This window comes from Pagrus pagrus (genome assembly GCF_965226575.1).
Source record: "Pagrus pagrus genome assembly, chromosome: 2".
In the NCBI taxonomy this organism is placed as follows: Eukaryota; Metazoa; Chordata; class Actinopteri; order Spariformes; family Sparidae; genus Pagrus; species Pagrus pagrus.
The window spans coordinates 18,737,136-18,756,771 of NC_140186.1; the positions used below are offsets into that span (position 1 = coordinate 18,737,136).

A 19,636-nucleotide genomic window follows, 5' to 3' on the forward strand; every position below is an offset into this window, starting at 1 on the left:
AAATAGTGTCTGACACAGTGAAACTAAACCAGCTCCCTCTACAGGGGCTCTGTGTAGCAATATTTAGCAATTCATACGTGTTAATCACTTTTTTATTGACCGTATGTGAGCTATTGGTTATTTGAAGGGGCACTATGAGGAAATTCAAACTCAGACACTGTTTGAAGCCAGGAAGGTGGCAGGGTCCGCCAAATATAAACAAAGTAAATCAGTATGAAATTGTGTTGTCCTTTAAGGTCAGTTTGTAAAATGAAGAGCGTTCCCCAAAACTACATAGTGCACCTTTAATGCTGCTGGACAGTGGATTTCTTTGCAAAAGACTCGGGTCGCGTTTTAAACGACAGTCTAAACTAAAGGATGTGACTTTATGTACGTTCTCGAGTGCCTTTCCTCAGTGCCTCTCTCCGCTCCGCTAACAGAGAGCAACAGTAGCTAATGCTAGTTTAGAAATGGAGTCTGCTAACATGAACTAATGACCGGCTTCCAGCACAACACAGAAGTTCAACAGGGCCGCTCCAAACTGAAGCTCACAGGAAAAGAGCCCTGAGACAAAATCTGAGGTAGTGTGGTTTCCTTACATTGTCTGCTTTAGGAGTTTTATGCCTTATGACTTAAGATGTGTTTGTGTTTCTCACAGAAGAGTTTATTGCACCCGATCTATGATGGTTTTTATTAGCCTTTTATGACAACAAAACATAAGCTAAAATGTTAAGACATGGTGGTTTATGTTGCATTCATAGCGCCTCCATGCTGTGTTGTGACTCCTGTAATATTCTTAATAACGGGGGTGGAGAGACCTGTAAAATACAACGCAATCCTGTGCAATAGCCATGCAATAAATAACCTAAGCCAGCTGCCCTTTCGAGGCTTAATATAATGGTGTAAAATATTGCTTCAACTCATGCATTTTTTAATTGTGCTGTTTACACCATAAAGGTATGTTAGCATTGGGCTAAAAAGCAAAATGCACACAATGTAAAGCAAAGCAATATGACAATACATTATATAGTTGCAACACTGGACGCAACAATAAGAAAATAATAGAATACACTCATAAAAGAGGTTCTACATTAATGCTGCACAAAACAAGCACACACACGACACATGAAAAATCAGCTGACTGACAGGATTTTAAGGATTTATTGCTGGGCTGCTGCAGTGCGATACATTTTGCATTTCATACACTTTTGGTTGTATTAATTTTAAAATCTCTCTCTGATTTCTGTCTTTGTAAATACATTCTGCTACGTTTTTTTACGCTCCTGTTTTCTCGTATCTGTCTTTTTAAGTGACTTATTTTTATTCCAGGCATATTTAGGGTATGAGTGAGTACAATTAGATGCCAATCCTTAAAAAAATAAATGCTTCAAGTGGATTCAAATAGGTTTTATTTAACATTGAGTTTGGCTTGATTGAATTAAAGGGGGCTGTTGAGCCTTGGCGGAGGTATGCACACTACCATTATAGTCATTCTTTTACAGTTAATCGTGTTGTTGTCTTCACTCTTGGATATACTTTCCCGCTTTGTAATATATATTTATTCATATACATAATACATCAGATACAGAAATAGAGGATTATATTAGACAAAGCTGCCACTCAGTCGGTCATTAGTGCTGAAACCGTAATAGACTGAAATGAGACTCAGTTTGCGTGTCCTGAATCCTGTTCCCAGCAGGGTCTTAACAGAGGTTTCTACATGGCCTGTGGTGAGTGCTTGTGTGTGAGTGTGTGTGTTCCTACTCCTAATCCAGTCTCTGGGGACCTCTGTATCCGGTTGATGGTCTTCCTTAGCAGACGTGCTGGATGGGATTGATGGTAAGGCTCTTTCTAATCCTCTCCTCATCTGGTGGCCTGTAAAGGAGCTGCCCCTTGAAACCCAAAACGTGTGTGTGTGCGTGCTGAATGCTCAGTAATGACCCACACAAGCTCCATGCAAGAGCTAAATTGACTTTTGTTTTTGCCATAACTTATCTTTAATTCTCATCCATTTCTTCTCTTCCTCCTCTCTCTGCTCTCTTCAATTCGTTCGAGGCATCAGAGACCGAGCCGCAGACAGGCAGCAAACATGTAAATTTGATGTTCGAGAGCCCACAAGGCTGATGCTGTAAGGCACTGGAGCCTTCAAGGCCATAAAAAACCGATAGCATATTTCCTCAAATAAGCAGAGTCTTTCTCTCTCGCTCGCAAACACACACACACATGCACGCACACACACTCTCACACAGTGTTAATGGCTTCATAATTGTCAGAGGCAGACCATTGAGCATAATCAGGAGACTGCAGCAAGGCGAAGACCAATATTTGTAATTTACTATGACAGATAGTACATTTTTATTACCCAGGGGCTGCTGGTTTGTTTTGGGATGCGATAAACCACACTCATCTACAGACTTTTTATCTCTCTCAGCTCGCATACTCACTAACACTCACTTTTTTCCTCTGCATTTCTTCTCGTTCTTCTCCATCTCTCTCTCTCTCTCTGTCTCTCCATCTCTCTCTCTCTCTCTCCCTCACACACACACACACACACACACACACACACATACACATACACATACACACAGCCCCAGACAGTGTGTGACCTCGGGGTCAGGAGCATTACACCAAACAGACAGACACTGAGTCAGGGAGCAAAGTTCAGCCCATCACAGGAAATCACAGGTACACACACTCAAGCAAACCTACGCACACACACACACACACACACACACACAATCACTCATATATCACCCTCTTACGTATAAATGAAACGCCTCAGAACAGTTTGGTTTTGGGTTGAGGTCTGAAAATGCTTTTTCTCTGGATATGTAAATGCTTTAAAGAGTACACCAACAATTTAGGACTGTGTGACTCACAACAGACGTTTTTTAAAGATGATCAGAATCGATGCAGGAGAACCACAGATATCATCTTCTTTAGTCCACACATTCTCCTCCCTGTCAAAACCTGTTGACATTACATATGATACAACTCGCTCATCAGCAATTAGGTAGAGCTACCATCCTCAAACAGAAATGAGTACAGAGGTCTGGTGGTAATTTATACATAATGTTGCTTTAAGGTGCTTATAATGAGTCAGTTAGGTTCAGGTTCAGGCTCAGGTTGCTTTATATGTGCCTGTAGGTAGATCTGGTTTGCAGAAGATGGATTCAAAGGATTCAAAGGCACGTTATCAGTGCAATTATATTCTTAGTTCACTTTGTCTCTACCTAGTGCCATAATTAACTTATTTACAAATGTATAAACTCTCATTCATACACACTCTCTTGGATAAACTCATACATAGAAAAGAAGTCTTTCATGTTGACACACATTTTTCAGCAACACCGACAAACATAATAAAACCAGATAAAAGCACTCATGGCTCCACTAATCAGGACTTAGCAAAGAATAAACAATAAAAAAAAACAATAAAATAAATACCCTCTAGAATGAATGGGACCAAATTCCATTAAAAATATGAAATAAATAAATGAATAGACCTTGCTTCTGAAGCATTTGCAAATGTTAGGCCTCATAAGCTGCTTATTAATATTATGTGTTAATAAGACTATATGAGTTGATATCAGAGAACTCTATACAAGAGTTAATAACAGCAACATAAACACTTCTAATTATTGTAAGATTGATTATCAGACATTCGTAAGCACTTAAATTAAACTTGTTAACAGTTTATAGACACTTAAGCCTCATGAGTTTCTAGTAATTCTTTATAATAGCATGAACAATCTATTTATTGAGTTTAAAGGTGCAGTATGTAAAAATTAGTGCTGGAGGGCGGCGGTAAGTTGAACCAATATTTGCCATATTTGTGCCAATATGACACCTGATTTTCTGTCCGAAAATGCAAAAAGTTTAAAACATTAAAAAACTAATTAAAATAAAAATATTTTATGTCAAAGACGTCTATGTACTGAAGAGATACTTGGAGAGGTTTGCATGCTAACCAGCTAGCCCCAGCATGTCCTGTCTGGTAATAGGCTACCACTATCTACCTTAGGGGGCAATAATCAGATAGTGAATGATACCAACACTCCCTCGGTGCTCCCCGGGCCTGGCAGAGTCAGCTGATAGGACGGCTAGCTGCGCTGCTTACTTAGCAAACTAGCTTACAACAGCTACAGATAGCAGCAATTAGCAGTAACTCTGGTGATATGCTGCCCCCTATTTGTTTGGAGTTTGAATTCGGCAGGTGGTCAATTCTTACATATTGCACCTTTAACTAACTTCGATATTACCCTTGCTAACCTTTACTAAGCCTTTTTGTTGCTTTATTAAGATTAATAAGCACTTTATTATACATTTAAGTGAAGTTAACTATAAACTTATAAACAGTTAATTATGTTTTTTTTAGCCACTGGATTTAAAGTGAGAACAATGCCTTATTAAGTAACTTATTAACAGTCTATTTGCAGCTCTCCATTTGGTATGAGCCCTACGTACACATTCAAATGTTCTTCCACATAAGATGAGTATGTACCATGTGCATGAGTACATGTTCATCACATGAACATTACACTGCGTCATGTCACTCCCATTCACTAAAACTAAGTGATGTTAATGTGGAGGCGACCAAAGCAAAAACAAATCACTTGTGTCTCACAGGAATGGCTTTGAATGTTTAATATATCACATAACTGAGACAAAAACCTTAAAGCACTAAGTTGGAAGAGCATTTATAATTAAAAGCTCATTTCTACAGTTTGCTCAAATCCAGGAAAACGCTGAATGAATCACCAAAATGAGTTTCTCACTCGTCTCTGAAGGCGTAAACCTGGCCTGTTCACTTCACTTCAGTGACATGACATATTATGAAATGTCTTGTTTTCCCAGTGTGTGGCTTTGAGAGAGAATTATTCACGTCCAAAACATTGATTTAACACTTGCACGCCATTAGAATAACACACGTGAATTATTAAATTGAGTGGTTTTTGCACTCTGGTGCAGAACTTTAAAATGTCAGTGATTCATACTCTAATTGGAGTGGAAGGATGCTTGTGCTGCTCAGTAGTCAGTTTGTAGGATTGGGAACGGGGGAAGCTGGCAATCAGGATGGAGAAACTCTGTGTGTGTGTGTCAGCGTTAACAAGAGAGACAAACAGGACACACAAATAGGAAGAGAGAGAGAGAGAGAGAGAGAGAGAGAGAGAGAGAGAGGGAGAGGGAGGGAGAGAAGCAGGTGCATCACTAATGGCTTTTTAAAAAGGTTACAGCGTAGAGCTCTTCTTTTCTAATGGGGCTCCGGCTGTGCTTGAGAAGCAATTTCCGGAAAAGATAATGTTGTCGAGAGAGTGCATAGAGTTCTCTGTTTGTGTGAGTGTGTGTATGTGTGTGTGTGTGTGTGTGTGTGTGTGTGTCTCTTGTCGTTAACAAGACTGACAAAAGCATACTCAAAGGGACACAAGGAGGGGGGCGGGGAAGGATTGGGCCAATTGAGGGAAAAAGCAAAAGACATAGAAAAAGATAAATTGCCAGTGTGTCTACATTTCAAAGTTATTGTGCCATTACATTACATTTATTAGCTTGATGACTAATGCCTAATGTGGGCCAGCGGAGGTCTCAAGTGAAAAACATTTAAAAAATGCTCTTTCCTGTTTTAGCATATTTTTACATCCTTAATGTGCCGCGTTTCATTTCATAAATACTAAAACTGGTGAAGTTCATAAGCTTCTCTCTTGGTTCTCCTGTCTTTATGATAGCGTGGTGAACACTGCCACCCTGTGTCTACAGCACACAACTACAGCTTTTTGAGCTGAGCTGGTCCCATATTTCACTCTGTGCTGGTTTTCACAATCTCCCGCCATGTTGGCAGTAGTAACTGTCGATCACAGCATTTACTGCTCATGTGCATCCTTCATAATCAACCGAGTCAAAGCGAATCATACATACTGATATCTGATGTTCATACTGTATGCCATCTCTAAGAATATGTTGGGTAATGGCCACTAAGAGGCAGTACTTTCCCATTAGTGTTTCCCAATTCCTGATTCTGCTGCTACTGCTACTACTTAAAATGTCATACCACAAACTAAATCTGAAATTATTATGTACTGCACAGTACTGTGGGACTTTCTGGCATGCCAGAGTTTAAATATTCACTGAATGATGGCTGAATTCTATTTAGCAGCTTCATTTTAGAGACCTGGTATCGCTCAAGCCAGCTCACTGTCACACTGTCAAGGCTTACTGGGACACTTAAATGTTATTAGTAACGCCTGTGTTTCCCCTAAAAAGTCTGCAGTGAAAAAGATCTATTGCTCGTAGTTTGACTGACTAATTGATTTAAGACAGGTGGATACAACACAAAATGTCTCTTTGTACTGAAGCCTACGTCCATGGCTGCTGTATGTCAAGTTACAGCAGTGAACAACAGCAAAGATATATCCTTACTGAAGTGTGCGAAGAATAGCAACATATCAGGTGAAAAATGTAATTCAGGCAGCAATGTGTGGTAATTGCAATTTATTTTGGTATATAAATACAAAACAGAGACATTTTAACATGAAAATAACATTATTTGGACAGTTATGGTGTTCTCTATCTCTATCGTCAGTTTTCTTTTTCTTTCTTTTTCAATTTTTTTTTTTACAAAAAATTCCGACTGAAAAGTTTTACTGTAGGTGATCTCAGAGCTATAATGAGCACCTTCTGCTATAACAGGCATTGTTAGGACGCCTTGGCAGGGGTCCTTTGAAGGCCTGCAGTTCCACACAAGCACAAGTGTGTAATTATAGCAGCTACTTTTGACAGTTTAACTTAACAAAACAGATTGCCAAATTAACAGTTATGCTGCCATACAGTGTGCTCATTATAAACATACACACAAACCCCTAGAAGCACACACACACACGCACACCTTACACACACACACACATAAACACACACGCTTAATAAAACCATAGCATTGTCTTCTTTATATAACCCATTGTCAACTCTCCCGCTTGTATCACCTGCCTGAAGTGTCCTTTTGAACTGAGCAGAACCAAAGCAGGTTGCGAGCCAAACACGGCGGCCGTATGCTGTTAGATTTCACACCTTTCTCCACTGCGCTACTTTCCTGCTTTAGACCAGGCGACTGCTCGTGTTCTTACAAGACGGCTTCAGATAGATTCACATCGTTCACACAATTTAAACATAATGATAATGTAGTTTACTATACTGTGTAAAGAAACCTATATACTGTACAAAACTATACACAACTCAGAGGTCTTACCTCGGTGTTACACACTGGTCTGTGCCATTGGTTTTCTAAAGTCAGCGTGAGGAAAACGATGGCGGACTGAAGCATGAAAATCTGGACGTAACTGAACAGGACAGATGGATAAACAGTAGCATCAACAACGGATGCCATACTACACTTATAAAACATTCATTTTGGAAAGCAACGGGAGAGAATAATTTAACATTTAGATACAGTTAAAGAAACAAAAGTGGTATAAATGTGTTGAAGCGGGTAAGGGAGAGAGAAAGTGAGACTTTTGTGCAAACTAACACGAACAAGGAACACGGTAATAGGCCGTCAGGAAAATGATAAAACTTTCCAAATATTTCACAGCGTGGACATAACACTTATAAACACACACACCTGAATAGTAAATACATAAAATATATTTGGAAAGTTAATGGAAATCTAGTTCAGCTCACCTCAGGGATAAATTAAGTGATGCCCCAAAACAAATGTGGAATCACAAGCACAACTCTAGCATGTATAAATCTCTCTTCTGTCACTTCACACAATGTACAGCAAAAGATCAGACCCATAGTCCCCAAAACAAATAAGTTACAACACAGTTGACAGAACACTTCATCTGTGCTATAATTTACAAAAGTGCTTTCCTCTTTGACAGCGTCTCTTTAGTTAGTTTTGAGGACAGAAAAAAAAAAAATCTGTACCATAATACTTGACGGTACCTGCATTTTGATAACATAAAGGTTTTTGTTTTTAATCTTGTCCCTTTTTTCCATTATATTGTCCTGAGTGTTACAAAATGGTCTTCTGAGGACGATCCACCAGCGATTGGGATTTTCTTCCATCGAAAAACCCTCAGCTCCGCTTAGTTTTTTGTTTTGATCAAGTGTTTTATCAAGTCATCACCAGCCAACAGTCTTTAGAGTCACTGATGGGTGTTTGTGGAAAACAGGACAAGCAAATAGGACACAGTATTGCTTCAACAGCTCTGGCTTTGGCGAGTCTTTCATTGGTTCTTTTACACCTGAAAGAAAAAGGAGGCCATCTTGGAGGACAAACAGGTCAGAAGAGGACGGAAGGACGTGTATCCATCTCCTTTTGGTCCTTAGCGGATGACAGGTTACAGCCATGCTCGCCATGCGCACATGTTGCTGTTCTGCCTCCTGTGATTGATGGACCTTCAAACCTGGGTGGACTTGACTCGTCGGAGAGGATGTCGTCCCTCGGGATGGGCACGGCAGGGCGGGGGGCATTCAGAGGGCAGGTCTAGACTGCGCTGGTGAGGCAACGCCGTGAGGGAAGGAGCACATCGGGAGGGGTGGGGGACAGGATTGGCTGATGGTCATGTGATCTCAGAATACGGTAGCCCTGAAGCCTAACAGGCAGGAAACGGACAAAAAGAAGATTAGGAGAGGTAGCGAGGAAGTGAAATGTACAACATCTCAAACATTTGGGACGTGAAACATGAAGGGAATAGAGCAGATAAACTTTGCTTGACTGAGACAGTGAGAGACAAGAATGCAAAATGATGATGTCTAGACAACAGATAGGGTGTTCGCAACAGAGATATCAGACAGTAAGAAGCATCTATTACATGCAGATACAATGAGACAACACAAGTGACAACAAAAAGAGGAGTAACAGATACACCTTTAAGACCACTTAGAGCCTACAGCCATGCTAGCATGTCTCTGAGGCTGTACTTGAGGTACAGGCGAGTTATGTCTGTTGCTAACAACACAGTACCTGACAACACAATAAGAAAGGAGCTCATGTATGTGGTGTTAAGTACATTACATAGTTAACATGGGGAAACACTCACCGTTTGCCCAAAAGCTACTTGATTAAGATGAAGCTAGTTAAGTTACGTACGTAAGTATGTAAGGGGAGCAGCCTGACGTTCCGAAACACCTCCATTGCGAAACCCCTCCATCCCGACACACCGCTGTTCCGAATCCGACTTTCAACTTCCAATTACTTCCCAATATGGTTAGGGTTAGGGGTTAGGGTCAGGGGTACTACAATAGCCTTTTCAGAATAGCGGGGTCTTTTGAAAAAATGGGAAACCACGCCATTGCGATGAATGGAAGTCTATTTTCGGAACAGCGGGGTTTCGGAAAAGCGGGGTGTAACCGTATGTAAGTACTTTTGAGCAAAGGACAAGGGATGAGGTTGGGGTAGATTGGTGAGTCACTCCCAGGACCTTTACGCAGGTGACTGGGATTTAATTCCTATGAAGGGTGAAGCTGTTTTAACGTGTTGCACCAATCACATTGTGATCATTAGCACACTAAAGCTAACGGGGATATAAATGTCTGCACCAAAAATAAGAACAATCTTCTTAATAGTTGTGACATGTTACAGTAATAACCACACATCAACCTCATGGTGGCGCTAGAGGAGAAATCTGGGGATCAGCGGTGAATAAGATCCATCCGCATTGGAACATGAATTGTCTGATAGCTGGTGAGATATTTAATTTGGACCAAAGTGGTGGATGCTTGGCCAATACGTAGGCCTATTTGCGTCACCAAAAGACACCTTTCAGGCAAAAACAAATACATCATGGACACTATCGACGATCTCAGCTATTTATTTATATTCTTCCAGAATGATTTCCCCCATCCCTTACCTGGAGGCCACTTAACTTTTCGAGTGGACTCTCCACGCGGGGCAGGGTGAGAAGAGGCACCCCCATAGGGGGTTCTTGGCGCTGTGGAGGCGGAGGAGTCGGCATAGCAATCTGGGTCGGCTGGAAATTGTTGATCACACATGACACCTAATGGAGATCACAGCAAAAAAAGGTTAAAAGAAAAAAGGAGGAGGAGAGATTTGTTCCACTGCAGCACAGAGATGGATGATTTTCTGGTTCTCAAAATGCTCCGAATGCCATGGGAACGGATACTGAAGAGGACACTTGTGTGAGGGAGAGAGATAGAGAGATAAAAGAAAGAGAGAGGAAGAACGAAATAAGGGAGGAGGCTTGAAAAGATAGGAGGGGCACTTTGATTTTAAAGTGAACCCTAACCCTAGAAGTTTTCCCAGAAAATTGATTCAGGCCAAGAGATCCATTGTGCCATTGTAAAGATTCAGATCAGCCCATTCACATTCATGAGTGTAAAAACGTGTATGTCCTCTATCACACAGGCTCTTATGCCTCAAGCTCACCTCAATCATCAGTCCATCCTCCCACCATCTCTCCTGCGCCCACATCACACCAACACTGCTCTCTCTTTGAATTCTCCACCGATTCAATCTTTCCCTTTTCTCTTTATCATACCATCCTATCCTACAAAGGCAAAACACAACGACCTACGTATTTGGTCAAAGTTGAGATAGTTCTGGTGTCTGTTGTGCTATTTAAAAATGATTACAACACCAAAACTACCGCTCCATGGTTTGCAAATCTCTGAGCACTGGAAGCTACCCTCAGCATTTAAAGCTAAAGCCAAAGAGTGAGCTAGCCGGGACTGAACTATTTCATGACAGATTTTGTTTCTGTGACTGAAAAAATACAACTAATTAACCAGAATCATCAGTTTGCAATTCTACATGACTCAACGAGCCAATACAGCAGCTAAATTCAACATGATGGAGAGGAAAACTAAGCTAAGCTTCTGCTAAAGCTGACTAGCCAAAAGGGAAGCAGTAACTTATATGTTGACTCCAGTGAAATTAATCTGATTCGATTTAAATCCCATATTTAAATGTATTACATTGTAAATGAACGTATTATCAAAGCAGATACTTAATTACTAATAACTATGGATTGTTAATGATCAAAATAAATCTTATTTTCTTCAACATACGCGTAAAAATGGACAGAGTGGAATAGAGTGCAGTATCCTCTAGTCTTTTACTCGTGTCTTTCTCCCCTTTCCATCCATCCATCTATCCTCCTTCATCCTTTTGTGATCCCTGAATCCATCTCTTCTTCCACCCTCCTCTCCCTCCCCATATCTCTACCTTCCCCTGTCCTCTCCTTCTCACCAGGAAGGCAGCGATGGCTCCTCCGGTGACAAACCCAGCCAGGACATCGTTCCAGTGGTTTCTGTGTTCAGTCACCCTTATCACCCCCACCAGCACGGCCAGAGACAGCAGCACCAGGCACAGGGTGGGCTTGGTCAGACGAGTCCCTTTGGTCCGGAACACCAGGGTCACGTACATCTGGATGACAGAAACATATTTGAAATAAATACAATAGCATATTATCTGTTCGTGGCGAGCTGAGCCAGGTGTTGAATCCACAGGTCTTCAGTCAGCCAGTTGAGATTATTCGAACGGTGCTACAGCTTGAATGGCTTAATGGGCTGAACAGCTTGAAAGAGCCACAAGAGGCCGCACTCTGCAGTGATTTTAAAGCATCTGGAGGATTTGATGGGTACACAAAGAAAGCAGCGTGAAAAGACTGCCATGATTGGTTTAATGCTTCCAAAAAAATAACAGGAACATGGCACTGTAATTAAAAAGAGAACAAACGCTCCGAGGTTGTTTTTTTTCGCTTGCGGTACTTAAATCATAAATAAATGTTTCCAATTATTTAGTACTTGTGTTAAGATAAGGTGATGACTACCACACATTTAATTTTAAAATTACTAAGTTAAAGCAGTTGTTTACTTCAGAAAGTAGAGTCAAAGTGGGTTTTTTCTTAATATCTTCTTATTCTTTTCCATATTAAACTGCCACAACAGTAAGTTGAAGCTTTCCTGCCATTTTAAGGCTCTGACACACCAAACTGATGAAGTATCTGTGTTGAAGACTGACTGCTGTGATGCCTCATGTCTCCTGTGCTCAGGCCAAAAAGCTTTACTTGAACACAGTGCAAAGACGACAGCCGACAGTTAACAATCTTGTATGTTCTGCGAGTCACAGGAAATACCTCTACGCCAATATACAAACTTCTAATTGAGAATGTGTCTGATGAAAAGTAACAAATGGCAGAGGAGAGGCAGAGGAGAAAAATAAGGAGAAACCGCCTTAATGGGTGAAATCATGGATACTACAGCCACAGGCTCAAGGGGTTTTGACTTTTGGGGTTTTTTTTCTTCTCATGCACCGATCCATATACCATAACTAGGATTTTTTTAGTCAAACTTTAGCAAAGAAAAATTATGTCGTGTGGTACACTTTCTAGTTTTTGTTTGACCACACACCATCATCACATCCCACAATTACCCTTGTGTGTCTCCCTTCACACAGCGCCTTAAAAAGGTTCCCTACCACTGTGTAGATGGCTGAATAAAAGCTGAGCGCTGCGTCTTTGGACGGGAAGGATTTGCGGGCAGACACCACCAAGTACGGGTTTCCTGTGCAGGCTCTGCGCTCTGCGATGTACTGCAGCGGAGACTGGCAGCCCAGAGCCGTGTAGTTTGGCCTGCAGGCGGACAGAAAATGAGGCGTCTGGTTTCCTGTCACCACTTGACCTGCGTTGGCAAAGATGGTGGTGGTGAAGAGGCCGAAGGAGTAGACACCTGTGGAACAAAAAGAGAGACGAACTGAGGGAGAGAAAGGGTGTGTGTGTGTGGAAGCTCAGGATAAGTGAATCAGTGAGACTGGTAGGAGTCAAAAACGAGCACTTAAATGTGAAGTAAACGGTTGGGCTGACTGGTGTCTGTGTGGGAGGGAAAGGCCAGGGAGACATAGCCTTTGCTTTTATGCTTCATATCTAAAGTCCATCACTTTAAAAGTCTCATAACTTTGATAAACAGGGATGATGAAAACGATCAAAGAACATCAACAGAGCAGGACATGAAGAGAAGGGCAGGCGAAATTAGTCCACAGGAGACCTAAACTAAGGACGAGGGCTCTTTCCGGCCTCATGACAGAGGAGCACCAGCATAAGACTTAATGAGCCTTGGTCCCAGAGTACAATGGCTTTATTTAGCCCATAGACTATAAAAGAAGTAGCCTCGGGGTCTGAAAAGTCAGTGTGAAGTGCCTTAAACCTGCATTCTCTCTAATGTCCAGCAAGGGGCGCCTCAACCGGTGCCAAGAAGAGGCTGGGGAAGCGAAGATGATTGAATAGAAGGATATAAGCAGAAGGATATAAGCAAATGACTATACTTCTCGTTTGATTAATCACCTCAGCAAACTGTTTCCTAATGAGTTTCTGATCTCTATGGCTTATTTCAAGTCTTGTTCAGTGCTTGGTTGCACTAAAAGACTCTTAGGGAGTCAGACTAGGGTTGGGCGATTTCATGTCCACAGTAAAACATCATGATGGATGATGGGTAATTAGTGTTTCTGAATTTGAGGTAGTGTGTCCCCTCAGTGTTGCCGTAAGCCAGGAGCAGCTCTTTAGCACACCACTGTAGTCAAAATAATGAACAAGACATGAAGACGTGACGTAAGTGCGACAAACTTTTAATATTTTCTACCACATGTCACAAACACCAACAACTCTTTCCTTACTGCAACTCTGAGGGGACACACGCTTTGCTGTTGATGACTGTCAGCCGTCAGCGATGGACGATGGCATCGTAACCAAGCTAGCTAACTATGGCTAGCACTACATGAAAACTTAGCTCCACCCTCTTGTCCAAGATGGCGACAGTCAAAATGCCAAACTCAAGGTTTCAAAACACTAGTCCACAAACCAATGGGTGATGTCATGTCACTGGCTGCATCCACCTGTTTGATGCAGCATGTGATTTAGTGAGAGCCAAAGAAACTGTGATCTTTGGGACTATAACTGACCCAGGAAACGTACGATCCTTCGGAGGAGAGGGTTGAAATAACAGCAGTCAGCGGTCACTATGGTCTTCTCCTGAGCTCCCTCGCTCTTCACCAAGAAACTGGTCACTTCCCCGATCAGAATCTAGGACAGAAAGAGAGAAACAGACACACAAACATTTTAGCCAAACTGTGTCGTTAAGGATTGAGCATCTTCACTGAATATTGTGTCAGTTAAATATGGTGTACAGAGAAATTATTCATGAGTGTTCCTCCCTCAGCCTTGTAACGATTACAGTTTTCCTTGGCCAGCCTGCTTTTATATTTCCCTCACCATTTGGCTGATTTTATGCTGCTTTACTAAATCCCAACATTAACACCTCCCATCCGCTCACTCATTCTCATCAGTGGGAGTTTGTCGACCTCAGTGTCTCATAGATCTTCTTTCTCGCTGTTTCTCTTTTTTTCCGCAGCTCCATAAAACCATGACTGTACTTTGATTAATAATGTCATGTGGGCTAATAAACTCAAAAGGGAGGATTAGATTTGGCAGAGGACATGAATCACACACATCTTATACTACTTTTCGTGAAATATTTTAAATATATTAGCAAATATTTTATCCCACCTTTATCACACCTCAATAAAACCTCCATTATCATTACAGCCTTAATGCATTTTGAACACCCGTTTACAGAGCACACACCCCGAGCCTCTGGCAGCCGTTTGAGAAGCCGTTTTAAGAGTTTAAGTCAAATCAGCAGGACATTGATCTCTTTTGACAGGGAAATAATTTGACTTAACACCAAGTAACACGTCCCTGGACACCATTACACCCTGCATACTGAAGCTGTCTGATCAGGGGACCCCTGCTGACAGAAGCATGGATAGATGTAGGTTACACGCTCATACAATATGCATGGCCCAGAGCCAGCAGTGTGGGACGAGGCTAATGCACCAAAGCTCAGTGCGCTCGGTGTGACAGGCAAAAAGGCCGAGGTTTACCCTGATGTTATGGGCCAAGAAGCACTGAGGGAGGGTTTGGTGAGAGTTGTGGAGCTTGCGTGTCAACAGAAATCATTTCTTCTTTGGAGTATGACATGACCTGCAAAACTAACCAGCCCTGAAGTAATGTGCGCTGGGCTGACAAGGTTCTCAGGTATTTAAGACGTCATATCACGACTCGAAGGCTGTGTGGTTGTTGTTTCCTGCTCACCTTCAAACTTTTGATTAAATTTACAGTGACAAGTTCTACAAGGTCCTTTTATAGGTTAATTGGATCGTTAACTCTGACTATGAAAGAATCAAAAAAACAGTATGTGAGTGATTTTTTTGGTTCTTTCCTAACGATGGATGATAGTTGGCTTTATAAGTAAGTAAAGAGAGATGAGTCATATAGAGGACAGCTTAAAATGAAAGAGTATCCACTGCTAAAGCTCAGCAAACCCTCCAAAGAAAAATAAAACTAAACTAAAGAAAGAAAAATTTGAGCAATGAAATGTTACTGCACATGAACACAATCATACATTGGCCTCAAATTCTTCAAAAAACGTGTAAAATAAGACTCAGCTTCTCTTATATTGGGCCTTCTTGAAGATTCTCCCCACCAAGCACACACGCAAGTTTGACTACACTTCAGTCATTCCTGCAGGGACGTTTGTGTGAAGGGTCAGCCATAAATCATTATCCCCAGAGCCGGCGGAGGTTCGGTACCCGACTGCAGGGGCTGTGGCAGAGCTGGTGGGTGCCAAAGATTAGACAGCTGGATTATGTGTAGCACATTTTTACCTCCAGGCTGCTCCGAAATCACATCAACCACTGCCTGTGATGAAAATGACTCTGTGCTCCCACCAATGCTACAAGTGAAAGCCTTAAAAATAACCACATGAATCAGGTACTGGGTTTGGATATACAGTATGTTAACATTAGGTGGTGTTTATTATGTCAACATCACTTTTTTCAGCCTTTCTTGGAGGGGACTTCCTAAAAGCTAGATATTTCATCCAGGACGGCACCTTACATCCTGTGTCACACTGTTTTACTGTTGTGTGCCTTATTGTGCGTTGTCATTGGCTCGCATTTGGTGTCTCGTCAGTTCTAACTTCAAACAGATGATTTTTTATTTTTGTGATCGCTGATTGTGTCCTGTGTGACATCAAAAGTGAACGTTGGCTTATTATTTTAATCCAAACTATGATCTTTTCCTAAACCTAAGTAGGTAGCGTTGTTGCTGAAACCTAACCAAACTTTGACTGATTACTAATAAAAGATTCTTTTAAACATCTGAAAACAATAAATTCAAAGTTAAAAAGTAACCTCTACGCACACACAGGACACAAACTCGCCCACATGACAGTCATGTGCAAGATCCATTCGTCCAACACTACATGCTGTGTACAATGTCTTTGCCCGTCTGACTTCCTAAAGGCAAAGACAGCGGAAAGTTTCTCATATAACCGTCCAAGGCAGACTATAATTTTCCATGCACATAGATGTGAGGTCAAAAACACAAATTATTAAAAAGCAACATGCACTCAGTCTGGAGCTTGCAGACGCGTGCAAGTGCTACATCCTGCAAAACCAATCCCAAAGTTTTTACCTGGGTCAGTCTTCTACTGGGCAGGGACTCATACAATTTCACAACTTCACCCTGCAATGCTGGCTTCAGAGTGAGATTTGAGTTTGAGATGCTTAAGTAGTACGTGATGGCCTTATATACACTGTACAGTGGTATAATCCTGCGAGAACACTGCCTGCATACGTACAGTGTATGTACATTTCAATTGTCTGCTCATGGTCATGGTATATTGAAAGAGAACTACAAAGGTAGGTTATAAAACTAATGGTTCATTTATACAGAGGACTGAACCTGCCAAAATAAAAAATAAATGGCTCAATAAACACATGAATATGCCAAAAGTATAATTGAAAATGAATGTAAGCATATTTTTTTTTATTTCTGTATTTGCATTATGAAGCAGAAATGCATTAAGAAAAGTAAAAAGGAACAAGACCATGACAACATTCAAACACCACGATGCAAGTGTTTCTACAACATAAAACTATGTAGACTCACTTTAACATAAAGTTGATGTGTGCTCTCTCAACCTGACTCAAGAGTCTTGACTAAACTGTTACTGTCCTCATGTATTTCTGGGAGATGCTCTTGTGAAGTGAGTGTGGGGGAGAAGAGGAGGAGTGGAGGAGACGGCAGCCACTGATGACAGTCAGCTCGCAGCCAAAGGGGGCAGAAGGCATAAGAGACTTGTAAATGGTGTTGTTGGCGAATAATCACTGTGAAACTGAGATAACGAGAGTAAAGAAAAGAGGTTGATTGTAACATAATTAAAACTATCAAAGGATCATTCTGAGCGCCAAACTGGCTTCAACAGCTGTCTTTGCAAAGCGGCCAAAACAAGTTTCTTTTTTTTTTTTTTTAACCCGAGGGAGTTTCCCACTTTAAACGTGTAGGACTGAGGAGGAGGCAGAAATATAATATAATAATATAATATTCAAATGATGTTTTTGTAAGTGTATAATAACCTGAAACTAAGAAACCGTGGTGGTTTTCGTTTCTTAAAATGAGCCTTTTATATCTTCATGAGGTCCGCCATGTTTTTACAGTAGCCCAGAATGGACAAATCAAATGCTACCTTAAGAGAGAGCTTTTCTCATTTTTTTCTGTTTTTACTGGCCGCTGCAGGTTCTCCTACATATTTGGAAGGAGAGGCGAGGTCATGGGTATTCAATTAGCTGCAATCTGCAAACTCACCAATAGATGCAGGTAAATTCTACACACTGGACCTTTAAATGAGTTGCCTTAAAGCAGGATACGCATGTATTAAAGGAGACATGTTGTGCTTTGTTTTTTGTTTTTTTCAAAAAAGAGAGGGGATATAAAGAGACAGGAGCTAAAACAGAGTGTTTAGACAGGGGGATAACACTGTCCAGTGCTGCATCACTGGATAATATGAGAAAACTGATGTGTTTTTGAGCACTAAAGCATGTAAACCTATTCTAGCAGTAACCCAAAATTAAATTATGAACCTGAAAATGAGCATAATAAATCTCCTTTAAGAGAGTTTTAGAGTTGCCACAAGCATTCCCTCAAAGAAGACCTCTCTGCACTGCTACGTGTGCTAAATGGCTGCAGCACATGCATATGTATGTACATTCACAATGAACAAAACATAAATGTAGTGATGTTGAAAACTGCGAAAAAAAGAAAGAGAATTCAAATGTGAATCTGCTGTGAAATCATTTTTTCTTCATGGCACTTAAGACTGGAGCCATACTAATTATTCTGATATGTTTTTACATCATCACTAACCAATTAAGGGACATAGTAAGCTATGTTTAGAGGTAAAAAATACGCATCAACTTGTTGGAAAGGACCAAGTTGGTCCATCTCCAGCTTATAAATTGCTTTTGACTGAATTGACAGGTTTAGTTACACCGACTTTCATACTTTTCATACCATATTTTCGACAGCACGGAGCACGACTTCCTTCATGATTCCTTAACGGGGACTTCAAACAAAATCGGAGAGACTGAGGGGCGTGTAGAAACAGAGAGGGGGAGATGTTTGTGATGTGCACATCTGCACATGTTTGTTAATAATATAGAAGCTCCTGGTGTTGGCTCTGACTTGTTGACACATCCATTTGAGGTTCTGCATTTGAGGTAACAAGCTATTAATTTTGGTATGACAACAGCGCTGTTTGTCGCTTTAAGTCTAGTGTTGTATCGTATAAAGCAGCAGCTTCAGATAATCCCATTGGACACTGAACGTTCTTGTTTCTTCTTCTCTGGCATGTTCTCTCCCTGTTTCTCTGTGTGATGGAGAATGAAGTCTACGTCCCCATTAAGGAAGCAGTTGCCATGTCCTTTCTTTCATCATTCGCTCAATTACTTTTATTTTTTTACCACTCCCAAGCTAATGTGTTCACGCTGACGTTCGATGGTGATGGGCTCCCACTGAGATGCCACATTTCTCCCACAGCCGTGTATTCAAAAGTATCTAGAGTCAATACTAATCCCTTTTCATACTGATCTCACTGAAAGGTTGCTTCCTGCTGCTCCACTGAACATCCACTTTAGTCTCAATAAAAGGTCTGCAATAGAAAGAACCAACAAACGCATTGATAGCACAAGGCTTTGATGTAACCTTGGCACTATCCAGCAGCTTCTAACTGAGAAGTCTCTGTACAATAATCAATGTCCATGCAACGAATACACAAAAGCTACAATCTCTTGGCCTTTTCACTAATGCTAGCACAAAGCTTGGGGAAATTTACCAGATGTTTTCATGGCGGTTCGTGGTTACTTTTCTGTGTTTGAAATAAATTTAACAGACAGAATGAAGGTTAGACCGGAAACTCATACAAGTTTTTATCTTCTGTGGCTTTTAAAGCGCCTTTGTACGCTGCTCATAATAATAAGCATATCTCAAACACTAAACGATGTAGATAGTTCGAAATTAGTTGTTAAAAGAGTTTTCAAAATATGTTGTTCATGTTTCTATTCAACATTTTAGATCAGTATGTTTTGTGTTTTCATTTGGTAAAATTTGATGGAAAAACGCTAGATTTTTGATTGATTTATGATATTTGTTTATTGACTTAAATAACCCCTTAGGTTAAGTTTAGGTTGTATAGATTACAGGGCTATGAAGCATTTGAAGACACTTCAAGCAAGCAAAAATACCAATGCAGACAACAGTGGATCATTTGTATTGCTTTTATTGAGTGCACAGGGTTCAGATTTATCACA

At 40.9% G+C, this 19,636-nt stretch overlaps 1 pseudogene across 1 annotated transcript in view; it reads right to left on the bottom strand.

Moving 5' to 3' along the window:
• Nucleotides 1-6,448: 6,448 nt before the first annotated feature.
• The window catches only part of LOC311271873 (phospholipid phosphatase-related protein type 5-like), a 52,972-nt pseudogene continuing 39,784 nt past the window's right edge, over nt 6,449-19,636 (bottom strand). The window contains exons 4-8 of the transcript XR_014624944.1: nt 13,889-14,009; nt 12,413-12,663; nt 11,183-11,359; nt 9,825-9,971; nt 6,449-8,567 (exon numbers count right to left, since the gene is read on the bottom strand). The product of XR_014624944.1 is annotated as a phospholipid phosphatase-related protein type 5-like (transcript). The remainder of the gene's footprint in view (nt 8,568-9,824; nt 9,972-11,182; nt 11,360-12,412; nt 12,664-13,888; nt 14,010-19,636) is intronic.